This window comes from Marmota marmota, unplaced genomic scaffold (genome assembly GCF_001458135.2).
Source record: "Marmota marmota marmota unplaced genomic scaffold, marMar, whole genome shotgun sequence".
Taxonomy (NCBI): Eukaryota; Metazoa; Chordata; class Mammalia; order Rodentia; family Sciuridae; genus Marmota; species Marmota marmota.
In genome coordinates this window covers 2,134,647-2,142,667 of record NW_026000222.1, presented here as the reverse complement: position 1 = coordinate 2,142,667, position 8,021 = coordinate 2,134,647, and the positions used below count along the sequence as shown (strand labels likewise).

Sequence of the window (8,021 nt, the reverse complement as noted above, 5' to 3'; positions counted from 1 at the left end):
GGGGGGGGGGGGGGGTGTGGCACTCCTCCTGTCACCCTGACGGTGCCCTTGGGGAGGTGACGGTCCCACCTCCTTATCCCATTTTAAATGTGAGAAGCTGAGACTCAGGGAAGCCCAGGGTTTCCCGGACCCTTCTGACGAGCGAGGATACATCTGATTCCAATCCCAGGTCCTGACCGCCACGGAGGGTCAGAGCCTCCCAAGAGGCCCTGAGAAATAGGGCGGGGGCCACAGTGTCCAGGGCCATGCTGGGAAGGTGCAAGCGGCCGAGGAAGGGCTGAGTCACAGCACCTGAAATTCTGCTGATCAGATCTGGCCAAACACTTTTAAGAAAAACAATGTCCCCTCTTTGATGGACGTCCCGGGCTCAGGCTCAAAAACAACATATTCCCACCGTGTGGAAGCGCTCGCCTTCTGGGAAAACAGAAGGACAGAGTTGTTCTTCCTGAGGTTTATTCAAGGCTTCCTCCGCCTGGATTGCCCGGGCACCACCGAGAGGCTCAGCACGGCGACAGGTGCCTTGACCCCGTGGCTCCCGTAGGGCCGGGTGAGGGTGGCCCAGCCCCCGTCCGCACCACGGGAGGAACCCCCACCCGCCAGGGAGCCTTGGGGGCATGTGGTTTCCCCATTTGTGGAGAGGATCTGGGCCCACTGGCCACCTGGCAGCTGTGCCCCAGCCTGCTGTGGTCACCCCCAGTCAGCAGGGAGCAGCTCGGCAAGCAAGGTCTGAGGTGGACACCGTGAGTTCGCCTCTCAGCCCTGCTGTCACCATGAGCAAGGCCCAGAGAGCAGAGGTCACAGAGGAAGCAGCCCTGCGCCCGGCCTGGGCAGCAGACGTGGAGTCCACGTCCCTGACTCTGGAGCACAAAGCAAGAGGTAGAAGGAGGCCACAGGGGAGGGGAGCTGCCTGGGCCACCGGCCAGCGCCAGCCTCCACGGCGTCAAACTCTGGGCCACTGCAAAGCAGCCTCTGAGGAGGCTGTGCTGGACTCCCGCCACTCAGGCCCTCTGTGTCCTCTTCTGCAGAGTGGGGAAGAGCAATGGGGGGGGTCCTGATGGAGAGTGTTCCAACGACACCTGAGTGCCCCACAGCTGACAGCCTCCCCAGGCCCAAGCCCCCAGTGGAGCCAGTCCACGCCTGTGAGGAGGCACCTAGGAGATCACAGGACGCGTCAGTGCCGAGTTTATCGGTGAAGGGAAAGTGCGGAGAGACTCCCACGGCTGCTCAAAGTCCTCCACACTTTCAATACTTCCTGAAACGTCTCCTAGATTTCTTTTCTTATCATGTACTTGTGCGAATCAGTCTTCACGTTGACGGTGACCTCCAGATGGTGGAGGAGGACTGTCACTGTGAGCGGCTCAGGGGCTTCAGGTGGCTCCTTCCATATAAACCCTGACCTCACCGTGGGGGCCCGTGCGGGGAGTGAGGCTGAGGAGCGAGGGCTTAGGGGCGACCACCGTGTTCTTAGATCCACCGCGGGGATGCCCGGGAAGACCTGCAACTATGCTAAAAACCGCCCGTTCCTACCCTTTATTTTTTTGTATTTATTTGTTTAATTATTTATTTATTCATTTCTTTAATTAGTTACACACGACAGTAGCACGCTCTCTGGTACCTCATATATAATGGAGCATAATTTCTCTCTCACTCTCGTGGTTCTGCGTGGTGTAGAATCGCCCCAGTCGCATAGCTCTGGGTATGTACGCAGGGTAATGATGTCTGGTCCCGTCTACTGTCCTTCCCACCCCTCCCTGCCCTCCCTCCACCTGATCTAAAGTAACTAGACTCTTCCCCTGCCTCCCCCCCCTGCCCCCCCCCCCCCCCGGGGTCAGCATCTACATATCAGAGGACACATCTGGCTTTTGGTTTTGGGGACTGGCTTCTCTCACTTAGCACGATATCCCGTCCCTACACTTTAAACGGGAGAATTGTGTAGATTGATTCTCTCTCAGTAAAAGGTTATGAAAAAGAAAGTTATATTCACAGACGTAAACTAAAGCCTCTCTGTGAAATTTTGGATAGGACCCACTGAGGCAATCAATTCCATCCAAACGCGATGTCCACCTCAAGAACTGGCCATTCAGTCCTTGCAGTTATTTTAGATAAAGGGAATAGGATCACTTACCAACCCCCACGCAGATGCCTCCCGAGTCCTTTTATCCTGGTGTCCTGGCACGTATGGCCATCTGCGTGTCACCCTGCGGGACAACCTGGAGCAGCCTGCGGTTCTCTAGAGAGAAGGGAGAAGGAGCTCAGGAACCACCTGGAACGTCCCCCAGCTGGCCTCCCGGGGCCTGAGCAGCCAGAACAGAGGCCGGCCTCCCACCTTGCCATCTGCCTGTCCCTGTCCTGCTTGCAGGGAGTTGAGCTGGCTCCACAGTGGTGGGGGCACCTCTGGAGCTTCCCAGGGCTTGTGCAGCCCTGTCCTGCTCTGAGCAGCTCACTGCCCCACTCTCTAGCTGCGTCCCCAACCATGGACCTCTGTGTCCTCCACGGGTCAGGCAGGCCCCCATGTGCTCCCTGTGGGCATCCTCAGCAGCCCAGGGCCCCTGGAGGGTCGTCTCTGGCTTCACTCGGGGGACCTCGCCGTCTAGCACCCGGGGCTCCGGGCTTGGCTCCCCCTGCCTGCTCTGCCCAGGGTCCTCCTGCAGCTGGGCCCTGGTCACTGTCTCCATCCTCGACAGAGTGGTGCTGGGGACACTTCTCCTTGATGAGGGAAGACAACCCGTCGAGAGGTAGCAGGTCTCCAGCCGTGAGGACCACGGGCCCAGCGGCCTTCCCACCCGCCATGTGCCACCATTTGTGAGGCCCTGGTGTGACCCAGCCTTCTCTCAGCTCCTGCTCTGTGGGACGGCAGTTCTCCCCTCACGTGGGGAAACTGAGGCGTCGCGGGGTAGATGGGGGCTCACGGATCAGCCCCCACGTGGTAGAGGCCGGCTCAGAGCCGCTGCCTGGCGCTGACCCGGGCTCCGTCCTGCAGCTCGTGCTAAGCCCCCTGCGCCCTCACTGTGAACCCTGGTGCTGTCTAGGAACATGACCTGGGACCCGCTGCACACAGATGCGTGTGCAGGGAGCANCCCTGCGTGCAGGCCACGGGGCCCTGGCTGCAGGGCGGGGATGGGTCCAGGGGCTCTGCAGCTCCTCTGCCCCAGAGGAGCAGCCCCCCAGGGCGCTCCCTCCCACCCACCCTCCTGCTGAAGCACTGCCCCCACCCAGGCAGCCTGTCTGCGCTCAGGACACAAGGCCCTGGATGTCGCCCAACTCACTGTCGGGATGGCACATCAGCCCAGAAATCTCTGTCACCTCGGCTTGTGGCTCGCAGCCGGAAGGAACCAGGACCTGGGTTGGAGGGCAGCAATCTCATCGGGTGGGAGAGGGGGTCTACTGGGACGTTCTGGTCATTCCCGGGGAGGACCGTCCCCTCGAGCCCAGCAGGAGACACGAGTCCGTGCTCCATCCGGAGATCAGGTGTGACACTGTGCTCCCAGGTGTGGGAGGTCTGCACACGTCGCCTGCGTACAACCAACCGCCCTTCTGAAAGAGCCGCTCTAGGGGACGGCCCTCCCATCCCCACTCTGCAGATGGAGAAACCGAGGCCTGCCGCAGGAAGTCCCTTCCTGAAGGTCACACGCTGGGAGCAGGGAAGCTGCCTTCCACCCAGCAGTTGGTTTGAGCCCTGCCGCAGCCACGGGCCCCCTGCCTCTGCCCTGCCTTGGCCAAAAGGAAGACTCCAGGACCCAGGGAGTTTCTCCAAGCAGCGCCTCCTCCTCCCCCTCCGAGCTGGGAGACGGGAGTCTAAGGCTTGGGGTGCCGAGGGGAAGTGCCTGCACCTACAGTTATCAGAGCCCTGAGGGGCAGGAGCCACCCTCTCGGGGGACAGGACGGTGCCCCTTGAAAGGCTGCAGGAAGACCCGGTCCCACAAGGAAGCCAGCCGCGTTCTGTGTGAGGAGGACTCATCCAGGAAAGCAGAGGGAAACGCACATGCGCCCCCTCTCTCCAGGGAGGCAGCAGCAGCACCAATGATAATACGTTTCCTGAGAACTTTCCACTCGCTCTGAAACGCTTCTAATTATGTCTGCAGTTTTTCCTTCCTACCCCACAGGATGAGCGGAACATGCAACTCAGGACTTTCCTAGCTCAGCCTGGAGCTGCCCAGGAGCCATGGAGTCAGAGCTAGAGAATCCCAGTTCCCCTGCAGGTGGCCCTGGGCACAGCCCCAACGGAGACAGAACAAAACTGGCCCCATCTGCTCCTGGAAGGACCAGAGACAGATGAGGTGCAGCAGGAAGTCCTCCACCCCATCACTCCCAAGGGCCCGCAGCTCTCGGGGGCTCTGAATGGGGGGGGCGGCAGGCAGCTCTGCCCTGTCCTCTTCTTTGTTAGAAAGCTGTGCTCATCTTCTCAGGGGCTCTTGGGATCAAGAGCAGCTTCCTTCTCTCTCCTGAAGCCAAACGCTTCTTCACGGGCCCCTGGGCGACGAGGCTGGGGTGTCCCATTATTTCGCCAGGAGCCAGTGCCCTCCGGCCTACGCACATGGTGTCGTGACCATTGTCACCTGAAGCACAAATAGCACGTCACACTTACGCATCATAAAACACATTTGCCTGTTTATTGCACAATAGGCTATGTGGCGAGTAGCGTTTATAACGCAGGGCACGATTCCAGGTTTGGGGACAACGGCTCATGCAGGAGGAACTTCAGGGAAAGGAGACCCTCACCCTCGTGCCCCAGCCCTTGTGCCTCTGGGCCAGCCTCAGAGGTCCTTCGGTGTCAGGCCCTCAGCCCTAGACTTGCACCTCTACCTCAGTTTGCAGGTCTGTCATGCAGACAAGCCCTCGTGACGACACGCTGCAGACCCTGTGAGCACACACAGGCCTGCCCAGGTCAGCCCGCGGGGAGGAAGGTGCACCGGCTCCCCAGCCCTTCAACAAGCCTCGGGAGGAGGAGGTATCTATCAGACCTGGTGCGCAAACGAGGAACCAAGACCGGAGGGGTGAGCCTCTACTCCAAGCCACGGGCGAAGGAGACAAGGTGCTGGAATCCTGAATCCCAAAAGTGCACGTCGCCCACACCTGCGCACACTGCCTCACATCCTGGCCACAGAGTGAGACACTCGTCCTCCGGGGTATGTCTCCGCCCTCTTGCCGGCTTGAGCTGACTGCATTGCTTTCCCATCCACCCTGGACCATGGGTGGGAGGGGTGAGGGGCGAGCGCCTCCTCCACTCCAGGGGCAGCCTGACCCCCCACTCCAGCTCTCCCAAGATGGAGGGTGGAGCTCTCTGCCCTCATGTTGGGTTGGCCTTGGAATCTGGCAGCTCTGGTGCCCCCACAGGACAGTAGAGAAGTCTCTCTGGGGACCCACCCCTCTGTAGCCCAGCCATCATGGTATTGCAGGGTCTAGCAAGTGCCTGGCCAGGGGCCGCCGGCAGCAAGCACACAGATGGGCGTGGCGTCACACAGACCTGCAGTCCCTGTACCTGGCCACCTACCAGTGGTGTGACCTTGGCACTTTATTTTCCTCCCTTAGTCTTTGTTTCTGTAAAATGGGGATAAATCTTACAGAATAGCTCCTAGCTCACTGGTGGCTGGGAAGATTAAAGGCAATGTATATGATACGGTCCTGATCTCAGCGCCTGACTGGCGGCAAACACCCAAGGAAGACACCAATCATCACCATCATCACCAACACCATCATCATCACCATCACTATCACCACCACCACCACCACCACCATCATCTCCATCACCACCATCACCACCACCATCATCATCTCCATCACCACCACCACCATCATCATCTCCATCACTACCAACTACACCATCATCATCACCATCACTATCACCACCACCACCACCACCACCATCATCTCCATCACCATCACCATCTCCATCACCACCACCACCATCACCATCTCCATCACCACCATCATCTCCATCACCATCACAATCTCCATCACCACCATCACCAGATTCCCATTAGACACTTTGCTGAAACAAAGACTCACTCTTGTGTCTGTTGGCAGGAGGCTGAGAAGCAATCCACAGCACATTTAAAACCAGGCCAGGTTCCCCGAAGTTGGACTTAGCAGACCCCCTCTTACAGTAGCCTATCAAAGTCAAGGAGGCCCAGAGGGGGTCTGGTGCCAGAGTGTTCTGAGTCTGGAGGTGCTCGATAGAGTCTGGAGCAGGTGGGTGGATTTCAGCAACACCACTGCTCCCTGCCTGTCTCTGCAAAGGAGTCCCCATCTTGGCATCCAGCCAGGGTGTGGTAAGAATCACTCATTTATGGCCTCCTCCGAGAGCCCCCACAGGAAGTGAAGAAGTCCCTTCAGAGCCTCTAGTCCAGAAATAGAACATTTTCCCCTCGTGAGATCAGTGTGTACCCAGCCAGAGGCAAAGCCACCGGCCGTGCCAGGGCGCCAGGGACATTGAGGTCCCTGGCTGGGGAAACGAGAGGCAGGATATGCCATGTCTCTGTGACCCATTGCTGGAGCCCCCACTGTGGGGGGAGCGGAGGTTTTCATCTATGAGGACTGTGAGATGGAGATGCTCCCCACCTGTCTCCCGCCCTGAAGCCACCTGCAGCATGGAGCTCGGGTCCACTTTGGCCGATGATAGGATTTCACGAGGGACCCTCCAAAGAGAGTGGCAGTCACACCTGTTCTTTGCGGACGGGCCAAGGCCAGGTGAGCTGAGAGCCACTTGCTGCACTCAGGCCTTGGCTTGATCTCTGGCCACATCTGATTTTCTGACCCTAGACGTGGCTGCCACTTGTGCTTGGCACCAAGGGCTTGGTACAGGCTTCATGATGTTTGCTCAACAGCCCAAGGTGGTATGTGGGCGAGGAACACCAGGCCAAGAGATGTCACCAAATTCGTGCCTTCCTTCCACTATGTAGGGAGCTAGCATTCAGGGTCAGGAACCCTCTCCCCAGGCCCAGGGTTAGCCTCCGTGGTGGCTGGTCCCTGCTGGGTGCTGGACTACCTTCCTCCCTGCCCCCGTGGATCTCGGGAGCTATACCCCAGGCTCCCCTGTGCTCTGACTTCTGGGGGGTTCAGCCCGTGGGGACAAGTGAGGGACCGCGGGCAGGCATCCCCGTGTGCGTGGGTCCCTGCTCTTGTCCTTCCTGCCTCCTGCTTCTGCCTCCTTGGTTCCTGTTCTTACTGGGCAGCCGCCGAGGCTCCAGCCTTCTCTAGGTGGCCCTAGCACCTGGGTTCCGTGACACCATCTCCCACTCTATTCCTCAAGCTCAAGGGTGTTGGTGGCCTTCTGTTGACACTGACCTGTGGTGCCTCTGCGGTGCCTGGTGTCCCCTCTCGCTCACCAGCCGGATACCCTCCCACACTAAAGCCTTCCTGTGGATCCCCAGGGAGGCTACTCTGTGCAGAACGGACCTGGGCTGCGGATTCGCAGCCATGTGGGGGGGAGGAAAGGCAGTCCCCAGGCTGGCCACATCTCGCTCGCCCTCAAGTCACGCTTCGTTCATGGCGATAGCGCTACCCCGTTTTGCAGAGGGGAGACTTCAGGCTCACGTGGTCACCAACGTGTTCACCTGCGTGGAAGCAGAGACAGGCCCACACTGCCCTGCTGGGTGCCCAGTGTGGAGCCCTGGCCTCTGGCCCCTGCAGCCTCCCAGGCCCTGCCCACTGTGCCCCCCTTTGTCCCCACACAGGAGCGGGATTTGTGTGTCCCACGCATCCGAGGAAAGCCAGTGCCTGCCTAGACCCCTGGAGGACATGACTCCTTGTCACCTCCCGTCCCCTAGGATTCCAACCCTTTGGAGCTCCTGGCCTCCCGGGCTGCACAGCGTGGCCTGAGCGGGACGCCCTCGGCCGAGCTGCCGTGGCTGGCCCAGATTTATGGCCTTGTTATTACTGTGTTTTGGAGTTTTACAGCCCTGCGCTCCCTGGAGAATCCAAGTGCTTTCTCTAGGACATATCAGTCAGACGGGGAGGAAACATCCAGAACTCTGGGAACATCCTGTGTCGCCGCGGCTCCCGGCCCCAGGTACGGGCCTTTG

The 8,021-nt window shown here is 59.6% G+C and overlaps 1 long non-coding RNA gene across 1 annotated transcript in view; it reads right to left on the bottom strand.

Moving 5' to 3' along the window:
- LOC125613163 overlaps positions 1 to 2,314 on the bottom strand; it is a 4,452-nt gene extending 2,138 nt beyond the window's left edge. Inside the window, exon 1 of the long non-coding RNA XR_007343658.1 lies at positions 2,126 to 2,314. This is a non-coding gene — a long non-coding RNA (uncharacterized LOC125613163). The remainder of the gene's footprint in view (positions 1 to 2,125) is intronic.
- Positions 2,315 to 8,021: the final 5,707 nt, after the last annotated feature.